Genomic DNA, 9,210 nt, shown 5'->3' on the forward strand with positions numbered 1-9,210 from the left:
GAAACAAATCCTTCCCCTACGATCGGAAACCTAACTATTCAGTGACTAGAATCTTTTGACTACACGATCTATACTAGAAAAAAAAATAGTGATCTTAAATTCAACGAACTGAAATTAGGTTAATAATTTAGTAATGTGAATACAGGAATATGGAAATATGTTCCCAAGGTCTGTGACTGGATTCGATAATTTTTCTTTAATCTTGATAAACTTTGAAATTTTATATCAAGTGCGTCAAGTGACGAAATGAGAAATTTATATATATATGTGATATGAAGCAACTATTTGTCTATAGTTAAAACAAAAACGATTAAATACTCTCATGGACACAAATCACAGTGCGTAAAGAGAGTTGAAAAAGGAGTTATTATCGACGTGAGAACAAAGACTCATAAAATTGTCGAAATGTCTCCTCTTGGGACAGAGACTCAATAAAATGCTACTAAAGTGTTTTTTTTTTTAAAAAAAGAGAATGATTAACCAATTATATATTTTTTTCCCGCAATGATATGTATTCATTGCACTGAATCTTAAATATATTGACCTTTGAATTTTTTTCCTTTATTTTTGTCTTTCGTCTTTTGTCGAATTTTTTTTTATGTAATCCGACTTTTTATATATCTAGAAAGAGAAATGTGTTATTTGATCTTGTTGAAAGTAGCGGATTTCTGTGCATGCTTATGAAACATTCTTTTTATGTAGTAAATTTTTCCTGTTATGTCAAACTAAGTTTTCTTTTATTGAAATGTAATAAATGTCTATAGAAATGTAGTTAGGTTAGTTTAATTCAACTAAATACAACCTGAAGTATACATTGTCCTGTATGAATGTGTGTGTGAGTGAAATGTAGGTTTAGTATTAAGTGCACAAATTATTTTGACATATATGTGTGACTTATTATAATTAATGGTAGCTAGCAATTAAAGTCATTGAATGTTAATACTAACTTAACTTAAGTTGGCTCTATGAAGGAAGAAAAAAGGACTGAAGTAGCCTGAACGAATGATCATCATGGGAGAACTGTGAAAGTCAAAATCTTCGACAAATATGTGATATTCTGATTTTTTTTTCTTTCTCTGTGGTCGAGTCTAACATGCCATCAACTTCGTCGTTTATTTTTCAAATATTGGATATTAGTCTAGAACTTCTGGAAATATTGAATAAACGGTTAAATTAAGCTTTCTCATATATCTCAGAGCTAGATTGGGATAATTCGGTAGTTAGGGTCAAATGGATCTAGATCGGGGATGTATGGGTTAACATGTGTCTACCTTTGATCACCTTAATACCAAACATTCACCCAATAGCTATTGGAAATGATCCCAATTCGATAATTATTCACTTTCCCTTTACCATATTTCTCAAAATATCCAGTAACAGTTTCCTCTTTATCACCTTCTTACTTTATCTCTTTCCTCTTCTATCTTCCTTTTCCTTTCTTCACCTTCTTCTTCTATTTTTTAAATAAAACTGAAAAGGGGGTCGTGACTGGGAATTCTATATGTAATAAACACGGTCATGTATTTATTTATTTTATTTTATTTTCTTTAGAAGTCCGATAAAAAGTTTTCTCGTTTCGATCGAACCTAGTATGTTCGAAATTAAGAAATGGATATTATATTCCAATATAATTAGACATAAGCTGATAGTTTCATGAATATCCCCACCAGGGGTGAAGGGTTCCCACTCACGACTTATTCCATGCATCACATTTGTTGCAGATTCTTTTTTTTCCCTCAATCAGTTTTAGATTGAAGAGCCGTGACGGGATTCGTTGTTATGGAAACGGTGGTTTCTATGGCAACGGGCCCCCCCTTTTTTTCAGTTTTAAACTGGTTGAAAATTGAATGCACTAGAGGTAGGAATGCAAAATAGTGCTACGAAGTATTGCAAGATGTTTGCAGTGCAAGCGCATCACCATACCGTACAGTAGAAAAGTGGGTTAAAGCCTTTAATGACGGACGACAAAATGTCACAGATATGCGTCACTCCAGCCACCCTTCTGTAACTGAAGATGTGCAGAACGTGAACACGTTAGTGATAGCGGATCGCAAAGCCACGATTCGTCAATTAGCCAACTATACAGGGCTAGCGTATTCGATTGTGCTGAAAATTTTGAAGAAGAACCTGGAATTCAGTAAAATCGCCTCAAGGTGGACTCCACATAATCTGACCGAAGAACATAAGTGGCTACGACATGATGCCGCTCGAACACACTTGAAGCGATGTCAACGTGAACGTGAGGTCTTCTTACGACAGATCATTGCTACTGATGAGACCTGGGCCAAAGCGTATGAACCACAGCTGAAATGGTAATCAAACGAGCGGCGTCATGCAGTTTCACCGAGAAAAACAACAGTTCGGAATACCCCAACCAATGTGAAAGCTATGCTTATCATTGCACACGACTGGGATTGTATAATCATAAACCATAGCGTCCCCCAAGGACACGCCATTAGTGCAGAGTACCACTGCAATTTTTTTGGAAAACAATCTGCGAGCAGCTGTAAGACGAAAACGACGCCACTTCCTGATAAAACCACCCATCATTCTGCATGACAATGCAAGGGCACCTCCAGCAGGTATGGTTACTGATTTGTTGCATTGTTGGGGCTGGGAAGTGCTGTATCACCCTCCGTATTCTCCAGATTTAAGTCCCTGCGACTACGACCTCTTCGCGAAGATGAAGGAACCACTTCGTGGGACATGCTTCCGTACAGTTGATGAAAAAATGAAATGAAATTTTTGAGTTTTACGTCTCACGGTTATGCCGGTTAGGCTAAAGGAGACGGTGGTGATGAGAGATGAATGAAATGGTGGAATGAAGAAAGTGGGAGGAAACGGGAGAAGCCCGAGGAAACCTACGAACACGGTGTTTGTCCACCACAAAGTTTACTTGGCGGGAGCAGGGCGTACAGCTGATGATGCCCTCCGGGCAACCGATCTCTTCATCCGCACTATCCAGAGATTAGGCACTGCCAACGACATCCAGCGGTTTCCTTATCCCTGGGAACGCGTGATTCACAATGCTAGTGATTACATTAAGGGCCTGTAAAACTTCGAACCTTGTAAGTACTGTACTTCTCAAGATATACCGTTCTTGCCATTACTAAAAGTCCAACCCTTGTATTACAAGAATTTTTTTTGATAATTAAGAGACGGCTTTATGAAAAAATACAGTATGTATGTTATGTAATGTCTCTTATTGTTCAAGGAATTACTTGATCATAATCATTTTATAATGGTTTAAAAAAAATAATAAAATATATAGAAAGAAATTTTTGATGTGTATTTCACTTTTAGTTAGCTGTCAAAAATGCAAAACGTGATTGACATATTACAGTCTCTCACTCAGACCAAGTGCAAGGAAATATGGTAGCTTTGAAAGGAATTTGTTTGTTTAGAATCAAAACTGGGAACTTAAGGCTATTTACCTACGAATTAAGATTTGCAGCTATAGCTGTACCAACAGGGATAGATAATCTAGGTATTCATTATTCTCTGCTAAATCTTAAAATTTTAATTCACATGCCATTAAAGTTTGTAATTTATGTGCAAATAGCTGCGTTACCGATAGTCTAATGATCACAATTAAGCTACGTAAACGATGTAATATCTTAAGCACAAAAGTCTTTATATCATTATTAAAGAAATTATTTGGTTGCTTTTCCTGCACTATTTTAAATTCCATTCCATAGCTACTCAGAGAAAATAACATAAATACGTTTGTCATTTGTGTAGGTAACATTTTTATACTACACTTATATTTATGAAGTAAATTATTATAAGATCAGCACACAAAAATGTCCATCTCAGCAAAAATATTTAAAATATGTCTTTTAAAACTTTATTAGATAATTTTGATAATATTGTTGTTCCTATTACGAGGAGCCGCCATGTTAAGCACACAAGTGTACTAATGTAGTGTACATTCTCGTACACTACGCACTATTCACTCGCAGAATTGTAAACTTAGACCTTTTGACGCACACTAGGTGATGTCAGTATCACAAATAGGCGTATTTCGAATGAGCACTTGTATTTTTTGGACAGGACCATGATTTTGTTCGTGTTTTATAGAGAAATGTTTCAGTAATTATTACATCATTTAATTTAAGAATAGAGCAGAAAAAGATTAGTGCGGGATTCCATTTCTTATATTTAGACACATGAAGGCAAAGTGAAACAGATGGATTTCCTAAAATAAATCTTGTTTCTCCATAAGTAGTTTATTGACGCATTACCTATACTCTGGGATTTTAATTTTGCAGTGTCAAAATTCATGTTTCAACTGCAAATAATAATAATAATAATAATAATAATAATAATAATAATAATAATAATAATAATAATAATAATAATAATAATAATAATAATTTGATACATATCTAGTTATGCATGGCCGTTAATAATACTTTCACATTCTGAAACATGACTTCCAGTTCGAGTTTAGTATGTAAAAGTTCGACCTCAGTGAAAAAAGTCTGCTACCCCCCCCCCCCCCAGTAAAATAACTACTGAAAACCCGATATAAAGTCATTGTGCAATGCAATGAATCCACAGGTGATAGTTTGATTGCAATATAATTAAACTGTATGACAACATATAGTTCGAAAACAGAGTTGCATTCAACAAAAAAAGACCTCTGTTTGGAGAATGTAGATAATAACTTCAATTTAATGATTGACAAGTTGGTGAGTAATTTTTTCTGCTATCTTCCCATGCTCCAAACTGACTTGAAATTTATATTTTACAATAATTGTGCAATACCGTATAATTTTTACTACTTTGCGGTGCATAACTTCAAAGCAACACAATATACATGTCTGGATACAGTAAACATAAAACAAAACGAAGAAAGAAAAAAGAAATGTACCGTAAGACTTTGCACAAAAAATGAAAAGAGTTATGTCGGTGCCGGTGTTATAATGGTGCCGGTTAACATCAGTTTTAATTACCGGGAGGGTTCGTTGTTGTAGAGGTATGGAAAGCAGTCACTATAAAGGCCGACAAAATTAGAAAGATATCACCTACAAGAAGTTCCATCAAAGTTAAGTCAGTTTCGTAGAATACTACTGTGAACAATGGGTCTTTGATGCAATAGTTGAAATTGACATGTGAAACGTGTTAAAGTCATAAAAAAAGTAAAACTGGGAAAAGGCGGTTTCAGCGTCTACTCGGGGTTACTTTGCATCGGTCCAAAATACCCCTTAGATAGGAAATTATTACTACTGGACATAGGCGGAACTAGAGGGGGGCCAGGGGGATTATCCACCCCCAGACAGAATCATATGGTCTTTGTAAATCAATATTAATTGCCAATTGGTACTATTTTATGGGGTTACTTAGCACCAAAGTTTATATTTCAATAACTATGGTCATACTGACTGTTTACTGATTAAGTTGCACTAATATTTTCCTCATATATCTACCTATTATATATTTAAAATACAGTGTTCTAAGTCATTTCATTTCGAAGTTACACTCTGATAATTAGAAGATTTTCTTTAAAATTGCTTAAATCTTAAATGTCTTATGGCATGTTTAAAAAGTGAAGCGATATCAGAAGAAATATTATAGTGTACGGGACGGTCAGGTCCTTATCCAGGGTCGTTCTGACGTGTAATTAGCACCATACTAAAGAGCTCGCCCAACATTTGTTTACTGCAGTAGTGTTACGCTAGTCATATGTCAAAACGACTGTGCATTAGAACAGTTGTATCAAATGTTGTAACCAACCCAAAAGTTGCATACAACTTGGTATCATACGTGATCAAATTCCGCTTTGATGAAATATTTGATACAATATATGATGGAATATTTGTTCGTCTATAACAAGCTTAAGGCCGTCGATTGTTACCCTGCGTACAGTTTTCGCGTTTTGTGAGTCTGGCAACACTGATACGTTCATACAAATGATTAACCGGTACATTACACTGGTATATAAAATTTTGCTTATTATTATTTCTTGATGAATTTTTATGTATTTTGGCCCCCTGAACATGAATCTGACGCTTATATTTATGTAGTGTCAATATTTTCAGTGATATAAACATGTTTTATTTTTCTCCTATACTGATTTATGCAGAGCAATTTGCGTGCTTTTATTTCGATATTCGCTAGGTTTTATCGCATTTGTTATTAAAGATAATTGTTCGGAGTAGCAAACAGAGAATATAGATTCTAAAGATTCATAGCAGAATTGTAAATTGATTAAGTGGAGTTATTCAAATGTGAAGCTCATCATCATCATCATAGGTATTCTGCCTTTATTGGCAGGTCACTTGCTGCAGCTGAGAAGCTTCCATGCTCCACGGTCCTCCGCTAACCTTTTCGTCTTCGCGTATGATCTTTCTGTTTTAATATCATCCATTAATTGCAGTCTCTTTCGGCCCCTCCCTCTCTTTCCCGCCACCATACCCTCTAGGACGTCCCTCATGATACAATCTCTTCTTAGGCAATGTCCCAACCAGTCTCTCTTCCTCTTCCTAATAATATCTAAAAGTGTTCTTTTCTCACCCACCATTTCTAACACTCTCTCATTCGTTTTCCGCTCGACCCAACTAATTCTTTCCATTCTTCTCCACACCCACATTTGTAAGGCTTCCAGTCGATTTTCGTCACCTTTACGTAATGTCCACGTTTCCGCCCCATACAATACAACACTCCATACGAAGCATTTTATGACTCTTTTCCTCAACTCTTTGTTCAAGGTCCCACAAGACACTTTTCTTTCTTTTAAAGGCTTCTTTCGCCATTCCTATCCTTGCTTTTATTTCACGTTCGCATTTCATGTCATTACTAAGAACACTACCCAGGTATCGAAAACTATTCACTTGTTCTATTTTCTCCCCCCTACTTTTATATTTGACACAGACCCCTTCGTTCCAATCACCATGGCTTTTGTCTTTCTAACATTTATTTTCATCCCATATTCCTCAAAGCCCTTTCTCATTTTTTCTAACATTTTTTCAGATTCCGCAACAAGCGCCATATCGTCTGCAAATCTTATACATCTAATTATTCTACCTCTTACCGAAATACCATCATCATCATGTAGGCTCTTTTTCACTATTTCTTCTAGATAGACATTAAATAGTGTTGGCGAGAGGCAGCATCCTTGTCGAACTCCCCTTCCAATTGCACTCTCTTCCGTCAGTTCTTCCCCTATCCTAACACTTACCTGTTGGTTCATGTATAAGTTTCTTATGAGTCTTCTATCTTTCCATCCCAACCCTATCTTTGTTAGAACTCCCAACAACAATTCCCAATTCACGCGGTCAAAAGCCTTTTCTAGATCAATAAATACAACATACACCTCTTTCCCTTTTTCTATAAACCTTTCACCGATCACCCTTAATAATCCAATAGCATTTCTTGTGCCCTTGCCTCTTCTGAACCCGAACTGCTCTTCCTCAACATCTTTATTTGTTCTTCCATATAACCTTCTGTTCAGTATTCGGAGCAGAATTTTAGCTGCATGAGATATGAGACTAATAGTTCTATAATCCTCACATCTCTTTGGGTTCGATTTCTTAGCCATCGGTATCATGATCGTTTTCAGAAAGTCTCTTGGCCATTCTCCTGTTTCATATATTTCATTGCATAGTCGCCACAATTCTTTCTTTCCCTTGTCTCCTATATTTTTAATGAATTCAATTGGTATGTTATCTATTCCTGTTGCCTTTCCATTCCTAATCTCGGATATAGCCTTTTCAAACTCATCCCGAAGAATACTAAATCCTTTATCATCCTCGCCTACTCCATTTTCCACTTCAACATTTAGGCTACACGGTCTATCCCTACTCTCATATAAGTCTTCAACGTATTCTTTCCACCTTCCTATGACCTCATTTCTCTCGCTGACTACCTTCCCATTCTTATTTTCTACTGCCATCATAATACTCCCTTGTTTCCTCCGAAATTCCATAGATTTCACCTCCTTGTACATTTCCTCATATTTCCCAACTCTTTCTAATTCTTCTATGTCCTCGCATTTTCTTTTATAAAACTCTTCCCTCGCTCTGTCTGTTTCTCTTCGTAATTCATTATTTAACTTTCTGTACATCTTTCTGCCCTCTTCTGTATCAACCAGTTTCCAATCTTCCTCTCCCTCATTTTCTGCAACATCTGCTCCGTAACCCATGGTTTCCTAGCAGTTTTGTGTTCGCGGTAACCTACTGCTTCTTCTGCAGCCTGCTGTAAGCAACGTTTAATATGTTCCCACCGTGCGTTACTACCTGCGCCTATCCTTTCCTCGTTTGAACATTTTTCTTCGAATTTTTTAACGAAAAGATTTCTTATTTCCTCGTTTTTCAACTTTTCAGTATTCAACACTTTGTTACCTACTTTTCTTCTGCCTACATTTTTCAGTTGAATATCTACTTCGGCCAGCACAAGATTATGATCAGAGAAAATATCAGCCCCGGGAAGGGTCTTCGCGTTCTTTAAGCTATTCCGATACCTGTCCTGAATCATAACATAGTCTATCTGATATCTTCCGCCGTCTATTGGTGATTTCCATGTATATCTTCTTCTCTTGTGCTGATTGAACCAAGTGTTCCCAATTACTAGTGAATTCTGTCTACTCACCAGTCCCTCTCCCCTTTCATTTCTTTCGCCTAAACCATATTTACCTACGATACTACCTTCCTGTTTTTCTCCCACAACTGCATTGAAATCTCCCATTAGTATTATGCATGCACCCTTCTTCTCCCTATCTATAATTTCTTCTATTTTCTCATAATTTTCCTCTACTTCTTCATTTGCATGCGAAGTCGTCGGTGCATATGTCTGTATCACCACTAGATCCTTCGTTTTCCCTTTAAGTCTTAACATCATAACTCTATCATCAATAAATTCTACTTTCACTACCTTCTCCTTTAAGCGCTTTCCAAGAATTATTCCTACGCCATTATGACCGCCCTTTTCATTAACTGAGTAAAACATTCTATATCCTTCGCTGTTCAATACCCCATTACCTTCCCATCTAACTTCACAAACTCCTACCAAATCTAAATTATTTTGTTTCATTTTTTCTTTAAGATTTTCTAATTTTCCTCCCTGTAACATAGTACGTACGTTCCATGTCCCTATCCTAAATCTTTTGCTCTTCCTTGTCTTTCTTTCTCTGTTTGTCTTCCCCCCATTATTACTTTCTCGTCCAATAGTCCTTCCCAAGCCATCCCCCTCCCGGAGATCCGAATGGGG

The sequence above is a fragment of the Thermobia domestica genome, chromosome 7 (assembly GCF_964235325.1).
Source record: "Thermobia domestica chromosome 7, izTheDome1.hap1.1, whole genome shotgun sequence".
Taxonomy (NCBI): domain Eukaryota; kingdom Metazoa; phylum Arthropoda; class Insecta; order Zygentoma; family Lepismatidae; genus Thermobia; species Thermobia domestica.